We start from the raw sequence: 9,635 nt of genomic DNA, 5'->3' as shown, positions 1-9,635 counted from the left end.
TGCTCTTTCCTGACACTATCTTTATTCTGCTTACAGATAGACAGGCGAATATTTTTGACATGATGCCACAAAAGATTTCAATACAACAATAACCCACTAAGCTTTTCACCTGTGCAAAATCCAAAAGTTATTTTATTTTCAGCCACAGCCAGTCAAACATTTATAAATATTGCAAAAAATAAACTTTAGTAATTGAACAATTTTAATTCAGTTTCATTTGTTTAGAAATCACTGTTTGCAGTGCGTCAACAACAAAATCTAATAAGTAAATGAAATTGAGAGACATTAATGAACACAAAGGAAGTGTTAGCTGTAGAGGAAATAGTGAAAACTATATTTTGCCGCAGTATTCATTTCAGCCAGATAAATAACTATTTATCACACTCTCCCTAAGGGGTCAATTAAAAATGAGTCTCCAATGATGAAATGTACTTTCGCCAATGGAGACAGACTCATTTTACAGTTTTCCTATTTTATTTGCATATACTCAACATAACTTAGCATAATCATGTCTTTTGATATTGTATACATTAAATAAAATACATAAAACCAAATGCAGGAAAAGGATATGCAAATTACATGCACGTACATACACACCAACACATGTGTATATTTTAGAACTACATTTGGTAGACATAGTTTCCTAATACCTTTTCTGATTTCTTCCTTGTTAATAAAATCCAGTGATTTACCATGTGGACCCTAACCAATAAAATCTCTCTTATTTCCCAGTTTCTAACCCTCTTTAGAAGCTAGCTATAGGCTATATGGTTCAGACCTGGCCAGTGGAGTTTGCTGACAAATTTTGATAAAGGAGATAGATGCTCCAGCACAGCTTTGGTAGCCTTGCATCCTACCTTGAAAGTGGACACCATATCTGGAGCTACAGCAATATGCATGCATGAGGAAATAAGTGTAAATACAGAAGAATACAACTGTTGGTGAAAAGGAAATTGAAAAAGAACTGGGGTTTCAGATGACATTGTTGTACAGTATATGACTGATTCTGCAAACCCTAACTCAAGACTACTGGTTAGTGAAAAAATTTAATCCCTATTTGTTTAAATAAATGTTTTTCTGGTTATCTGCTGGGTATATTACTACTTAATAATAGAACATACCAGATAAAGATAAATTGTAAAAGTGCTTACAGAGGTACACAAGCATATTTATGAATATAAAATAATATGAAATAAACTAGACCTAGTTTACAAACCAAGATGGGTAGATGACTTTTGTTAATTTACTATGAGCTTTTTATTATTCAAAAACCTCAAATTTAATGTTACTTCAATAACAAGATTTTGTCAGATTCCTATCAAGCCCATTCAACTCATTTTATAGCACTCTGGTTGAGTTACTAAAATATTCCCAAATTTAAAATGTCAGTTCTTTATTCAGTTAGCCCTAGATGGAGATTCTGTAATATTGAAATCCTGGACCTTCCAAACTGACAGCAGTTCCTCAGGAAATTGTTATAATGCAAATTGTTATAATGCAAATTGTTATAATGTACTGTTATAATGCAAAACACGCCATGTTTTGTGACTCATGGTCTGCTCCTCTGTTTTTGACAAATGCAGACACTATCAAAAAAAGCTGTCAATTCTCTTAGATGTGTAATTTTATAAAGGGCTAATTTGTTCACACTGCTTAATGAAATTTTGCTAGCAAATAAGTGCCTGAAACATAAGGGGATGATGTTCATTAGATCCAAGGGAACTGTTATCTTTAGAACTGTCAGAGTTAAATTTTAAAGGGATAAAACTGATTTTTTTTTTCAAAATTAATTGCTTTTTGTCTACTGTTCAACACATATGTTAGGTCTAAAGAGAGAATTTGTGCTAATATCTACAACTGTCTGACAATTCATTAAACAGCATCATGTTTACACTTTTTGAGGAAACAAATCTTGCTTGCTTTATCCAGGTCACTTGAGTTTATTATTGGTAATATTTAATATTAGGAAAGTATAATATATCCCTAAATTTCTAACATTTTTGTGTCTATAACACATAATAGACTCACAAGTATTATTTTTAAAGTATCATATATTTTATGTATATACTCTGTCTCTCCAAACAGATTGTGGCCCCCAAAAGAGAGATTGCATGTAAGTTTTATTTTTAAGTAAGAACATATAATTGTTCTGCCATACGCAGAAAGAATTCAATACATATCTATGATTGATACTGATAATTATTGTCATGTTAATGACAAGGTAAGAATATTATGTTTGCATTTTAAAAGCATATATAGATTACACATACCATTCATTTTTCGGTTGAGAGTTAGCTTCAATTGATATATATTCTATGTCATCACAGAATGAGAAATCTCAGATGAGAACTGGCTCCTGCCTAAGTAATAAATTAACAATGGCGTACCTTCATAGAAGCATGCCTGTGTGAAAAGTAACTAAATGGGAAGAGCCTCAATGTTCATGTTTTAGTAGTTACCACAAGACAGTCCCTGGTTTGTGGAAAGACATCATCAAGGTTTCAAAGAAAACGACTCCCTTGAATGCAAATAAAGACTACAATGCTTTTTTCTTTTTTTTAAAGACCAGAATGTGTAGAGCATACAGTCAGATATGCAAGTATTTTTAGCCTTGAATCACAAAGAATATGTCACAGGTTGTGATAAATATCTCATCAGACCTTTTGAGAAGTTCAACCTGGATCCTTCTCAAAGGGTCTTTATAGCTCCATGGCCTCATCCAGCTGTTCCTGAAAATATATGGCAATTCTGATATGTGCCAGTGGACAAACGTGCAGCCAAAGGTAAATCATAAACAACATTAGAGACTATAATTTATGAGCATAAGAATATCTTGAGCTTGAAATAATCATCCCTATCATTCTTCTCATCTATGTAAATCTAGTGCCAGCTGGGTTTATTGTGAGATAAGTTCCAAGTGTCCCTGGGATATAAATTTAGCAAGTCTAAACTTCAGTCTAATATTTCAAGGTTGAATTTGTGTTTGCATCTCCTGGTTCTTCTCTTATTTACTGTGTGATCTTGGACAGTGCTGGTGAGGATGTGGAAAAAAGTGAATCCTCGTGTGCTGTTGGAAAGATTGTAAATTAGTGCAGCCACTATGGAAAGCAGTATGGAAATTCTTAAAAAGTTAAAAATAGAACTGCCATATAATCCACCAATTCCACTTGTGTGCATTTATCCAAAGAAAACAAAAACACTAATTCAAAGATATATGCACCTCTATATTTGAAAAAATAAAAATCAAATTTTACTACTTCCCTTTGTTGTTTGTCTGCCCCTCCTCATGATGAAAAGCAGAAGAGAGCTGGGATAGCTCTGGTGACAAAAGCCCAAGAGAGAAAAAAAAGCATTTGAGATTAACGACTATATTTTATTCAGAATATGAAATTTTAACTTCTTATTTGCACATGGGCTCTTCTAAGTATGTAGTTGTGCCTCATACCAGTAAATAATGAGTGGGGAAATTTACTTACCCTGGTACCATATCATATCACTGGTTACTTTCTAACAAACCCAGAACCCAATAATCAAACTCAATATTGGCTAATCTATAATTCATTTGTTTTCCTTAATGGAAAGTAAAACACTCATTTTTAGTTCAAATATATTGTGACAGATAAAAGTGAATTTGGTTACATATTATATCTGTTCTTTCAAAGTCATCCAAATATATTTACAAGGAAATAAATCCCATATTAACATCGTCGTTGGCCAAAGTGATGTCAAGAAAATCTGATAAGAACATTAGAAAACTAGAGGTCATATTATGAATAGTGAATAAAAAAAACTTTCTGAAAACATGCAGTAAAAGAAAGAATAGTAGCCAGAAGCAAGAGCACAGGGGGAAAAAACATCATTTTAATCCCTTGCTAATTCTCACAGATCTGAGCTCTCTGTGGAAACTGCGATATAAAGCTCACGGGCCTTAGGCATATAAATAAAATCAAAAGTGAAAAAGGTCACACCAAGTTTCTAGAAATCTTGATCTTTATGTTAAAAAAAAAATGGGATGCTTAATCTTTTGCTAGTTTAGTATAAGAAGAGAGAATTACAGACAAATCATAAATGTTAAGAAAATACTTTCAAAAACAGAAATAGCATTTTGAAAGCATGAAACTAAATGCAACAAAATAAAATTATTCAGGATATTAAGGAACACATAAAATTACACTACTAAAATTGTTACTATTTTTTAAGAATAACATATAATAGCAACTGAGAAAATAAAACAAATTGAAAGATTGTATTTGAAGAATTTAGGTTATGAAAAAATACCCTAATTAATGAAATGTAATTATGTAAAATATTTAATCACTTAGAGTTTTATTTAAAAGAAATTTTTTCTATAAAGTTTAATTGTTCAAAATAAGATAGTTAATAGATATATAAATTAAGGTCATAAATAAATTTTTATTATTGAAAAATATATATGATTATTAAGAAAAATCAAAGTTTCCCTTAATAGCTGCCAAATTATTATAGGTCTTAAGCATAATTTACTACTTATTATAGTCATTTTATTCAACAATATTGTAAATATGGATCGGAATGGACATAAAAAATGAGATACCAAATTGAAAAATCTTACTAAGATGAATTCACCAGTCTGTCTTTGATTTGAAGAAGAACAATGTCATTTAGAAGATAAGAAGATACATTATAGGGAAAGATCTACCATAAGTTTTTGTTTTTTGTTTTGTTTTAAATTTTCACTTCCTCCATGTTAAAAAATAGCAATCTTTAAAAAACTGAAATTCACAGACAGCTGTGACTTTAAAATAAAGTGCCACTTTATATTTAGGTCTTTGATCCATTTCGATTTAATTTTGGTGTCTACTAATAGACAACAATCTAGTTTCGTTCTTTCACATGTAGCTTTACAGTTTTCCCAGCACCATTTATTGAAGAGGCTTTTCTTTCTCTGTTGTATAGTTTTGGCAACTTTGTCAGAAATTATTTGCCCATGTATGAGGGGATTTACTTCTTGATTCTCAATTCTGTTCCACTGTTCTGTGTCTGTTTTTCTGCCAATACTATGCTGTTTTGATTATTGTTGCTTTGCAGTAAAATTTGAAGTCAGGCAGAGTGATACCTGTAGCCTTGTTCTTTTTTCTCAGGATGGCTTTGTCTATTCAGTGTCCTTCGTGCTTCCATACAAATCTGATGATTTTTTGTTCTTGTTCTATTTCTTTAAAAAATGCCACTGGGATTGTAATAGAGATTGCATTAAATCTGTAATAAGGTCATTTTAACTATGTTGATTCTTCCAATCCAAGAACACAAAATATCTTTCCACTTCTTTGTGTCTTCTTCAATTTCTTTTAATAATTTTTTATAGTTTTCAGCACATAGGTCTTTCACATATTTCCTTAGTTTATTCCTAGGCTTTTTATTCTTTTCTTACAATTACAAAAGAAATTGCTTTTTACATTTCTTTTTCTGAAAATTTATTATTAAAGTATAGGAACGCTATGGGTTTTTGAACATTGATTTTATATCCTGAAAGTTTGCTGTGTATTTGTTTATTATTTCTAATAGTTTCTTAGTAGAGTCTTTAGGGTTATCTATATAGAGAATCCTGCCATGTGCAAAAAGTGACAATTTGACTTCTTCTTTCCCTACTTGGATGCCTTTTATTTCTTTTTCTTGCCTGATAAATTGCATAGAAGAAAAGATAGATACTAAACTTGTAAACCTTGGTTTTAAAGAGGATTTTATGAATTTGACCTCAAAGGCAAGGGAAATAAAAAGGGAGAATGAAGGAATGAGACTATATCAAACTTAAAAGCTTCTGTACAGCAAAAGAAATCATTAACAAGATAAAGAGAGAGCCATGCAAACAGGAGAATATATTTGCAAACAACCCCTCTGATAAAGGCCTAATATCCAAAATATATAAATAATTCATACAACTCAATGACAACAACAAAAAGACAAACAATCCAATTAAAAAATGGCCAAAAGACTTGAACAGACTCTTCTCCCAAGAAGATGTACAAATGGGCAACAGACAGAAAAGATGTTCGACTTAACTATTTGAGACATGCAAATCAATACCACAATGAGATACCACCCCACACCTGTTAGATGGCTACCGTCAACAGGACAAGTAATAAATGGTGTTAGAGAGGTTGTGGGCAAAAAGGAACACTTATATTGCTAGTGAGAATGCAAATTGGTGCAATCACTATAGAAAACAGTATGGAAGTTCCTTAAAAAACTAAGGTATAATCCAGCAATCCCTCTTCTGGGTATTTATCTAAAAAAAAACCCTGAAAACATTATTCACAAAGATATATGCACCACGATGTTCATTGCAGCATTATTCACGGTGGCCAGGACATGGAATTAACCAAAGTGTCCTACGATAGATGATTAGATAAAGATTTTATATATATATATATTATACTATATATATATATATATATATATATACACAATAGAATATTATTCAGCCATAAAAAATGGTGAAACTGTCATTTGAGACAACATGTATGGTTCTTGAGATAATCTAATCATACACATGCTAAACGAAATGAGCTATAAGTTAAAACCATATGATTTCACTCATACATGGGATATAAAACTGAAAGCAACAAATAAACATGACTAACAAACAGAGACTCGTGAACACGAATTGTGGGTTAGTGGTTATCAGAGAGAAAGGGGGAAGTAGATAGGGGTAAAAGTGGTTAAATATTTGGTGATGGAAGGAAATTTAACTTTGGGAGTTGAGCACGCAGTGCAATATAGATATTAAATACCGTTTAATTGTACACTTGAAACACCTGATTTTATTAATCAATGTCACTCCAATAATTTTTAATGAAAACATGAAGTGCTAGTTTACATGTTTTTAATTTAATTTTATTATTAGATTCAAGTATACAGTACATTGGTTAGACATTTATATAGTTTATAAAACAATCCCCCTACTTGCTCTTTCTCTCCTCTGGCTCTCCACCTAGCCGTTGCATTAATGCTGACTGCATTCCCTATACCGTACTCCCCATCCCTGTGACCATCTATTGAATGCTTGCGGAACCCACCTGACTTATTTAATAAAAGTTAAATCCCCAGATCACGCCCTGGATATAGTGATTCAGTGAGTCACATAGAGACCTGCAATCTACAATTTCAATAAGTTCTCTAGGAGGTTAAGCTACAGTTGCATATTGGCTCTTAATTTAAGAAACAGTATTCTAGAAGCTCAACAGTAGTGTTAAACTAGTGTTTAGGGTGTGGGAACGAGGCTTCCTAGAACCATACCAAATGGATCATCTAGGTCTTGCAATAAGATCAAGCTATAGTTAGGAAAATTAATGTTTCCTGTCCAGGACAAGGAAATAAACTGAGGGTTAGTCTTTGAATAAAACAGCATACCTAAAAACAATATTTCCTCTGGTTTCTTAATTATATTCTGTTCATGATTCTACTTATACTTGGCTATAATTTGTTCTTAGAAATAAATATTAAAGATTTTGACAAGGAAATAATTTTTTGTGCCTACTGAGCAATTCCCTTCACTCTTTTTTTCAGGCAAAAGAGAGAACAAACCAGAGACCTCCCCTCTCCCAAAAAAAAAAGTTTCAGTATTCTGACAGGACAATGTATTGGTACTCCTTTAAATAGATATGTTTAAAATAACTTCATTATTATTTTAGAAGAGCAGTTGAGTAGTCTGGGGTAGAGTGGAAGAGGAAATGCTTCAGCTCACATATTCTCTTTAACACAGAGAAAGTTCTGTGGTTCATAGGGCTATTGACTCAGAGATCCTCAGGTATTTTGGAAATAGGACCCTTCTGACTATCTCAGTGACTGAGGGGCATTGCTGAAACTGGTTCAAGGATTAGGAATAGTAGATATTTTGCAATGTAAGTGTTAGTTTTCCTACAGAATGAGCAACTACCCATTCTCCCATTGACTTTTAAATGTCTTACTAGGAAACTAAAACTTCGTGAATCAAAAATGTATTTATAACTTTTTGAATTTATTTTTGAATTATTTTATTTTATTTTTTAAATCAATTTATTTATTTTAATTAGTTTTAAGTATACAGTACATTAGTTAGACATTTATATAGCTCATAATTTTAAAAGACATTAAGTTCTTTCATCTTATAACTGGAAATCTGGGGAAAATTTTAACACTTTTCTATTTAGCACATTACAAATATTTAACATTGAAAAAAATTACATCACCAATAGCGACATTTAATTTACTATTTAAACATATCTATCAATGTGAATTTGTGGCTGTTGTATTTATGATGATATATACATTTATATGCACAAGGTAATAATATACACACATCTATATTTGTGTGTATGAATGTGTGTATTTCATTAGTCCTCATTTCAAAATGTCAAATAAAGAAAAATATTTGACACTATTTGGTTGAATATTTGAAGGTGAGTTTTATAGCTTTGCCCACAAATCCACAGTTACCAATTACTTATTCCACCAATACTTTTTTCTTTTTCTAGTTAAACAATAGAATGGTCAAGATTAAGTGTATATTTTACATAGAAACATGCCATTGTATTTTGACAAAATTATACTTCCAGGAGTTCAAGTAATGTCTGAGAACTGTAATATGGTCCCTGGAATGCTTATAAATATTCTAATTAGAACAATAAGGCACTCATTTCTTAAAGAATAGCAAAATGATAGCAAAATATCAAAAGCTACAAAATATTGGTGAAAAAGAAATTTATCAGCTGCAACAGGTCATTAGTTCAGGAAAAAGAAAACTCCAAATCAAATTATTTTCTTCTATTGAATTAAGCAGTGAAACTGATTGAAGAAAAATCAATGAGATTGTGAAAGTTTTTTTAAAAAGAAACCATCTATGTAATGAACAGCAGATAAGCATCTTATTTTAGAAGTGAATGAATGCACTCTGCATAAAAAATAAGGTTCCACTGCTTGGAGATATAGGAGTTATCATTAATTAAAGAGTCATAGAGGAAATGTGATTTTCAGAATTACTAATGTGGCAGCCATGGGAGTGTGCTGCTCAGATCTGCTGCAGGGGGTGTAGTTCACTGACAGCTTCCGCTGGGTCCATTCAGCCTCTGGATCTACAGTGCGCCTACTAAGGCCAGGCTTCCTGTGGCCTGCTCCAGTGCCAGGTACAGTGCAGGGACCAGCACAAGTCCATTGCAACACGCACTGGGCTATTCTAATGGGTGACTTTAGATTGACAATCTTACATCTGACTGTTCAGATTATTTTTAAAACTACTCTGTAGTCCAAGGTTCTTCTTTCCCAGTCTTCCTTTTTCTCTCTCTCCTTTCATATGTGTCAGACTTGTGTTTTATTCTGAAGTCACTCCCAGTATTCTTCTGTATCTTCCCCTTTATTCTTCACAGGCATTTCCTCCAATATTTTTTTGAATATCTACTCCTGCCTTGGTGTCTGGTTTTTGGAGAACCTGAACTGACACACAAACAATAAGTAGAAAGAAAATGACAATTTTTATAACCATTATACATTAGTTCACATGAAAATTTTTCTCTTTTCAATATCATTTTCAATATTATGAAACAGATGGAGTCCAAAGTATGGTTAGTCAGTATAACGGTTTAAAGTCTCATTTTAAAAGTTGAATCAAGTACTTTAGAATTTAT

Source organism: Pteropus vampyrus, unplaced genomic scaffold (genome assembly GCF_000151845.1).
Source record: "Pteropus vampyrus isolate Shadow unplaced genomic scaffold, Pvam_2.0 Scaffold3, whole genome shotgun sequence".
NCBI lineage: Eukaryota > Metazoa > Chordata > Mammalia > Chiroptera > Pteropodidae > Pteropus > Pteropus vampyrus.
Note: the sequence above shows the minus strand (reverse complement) of the source record.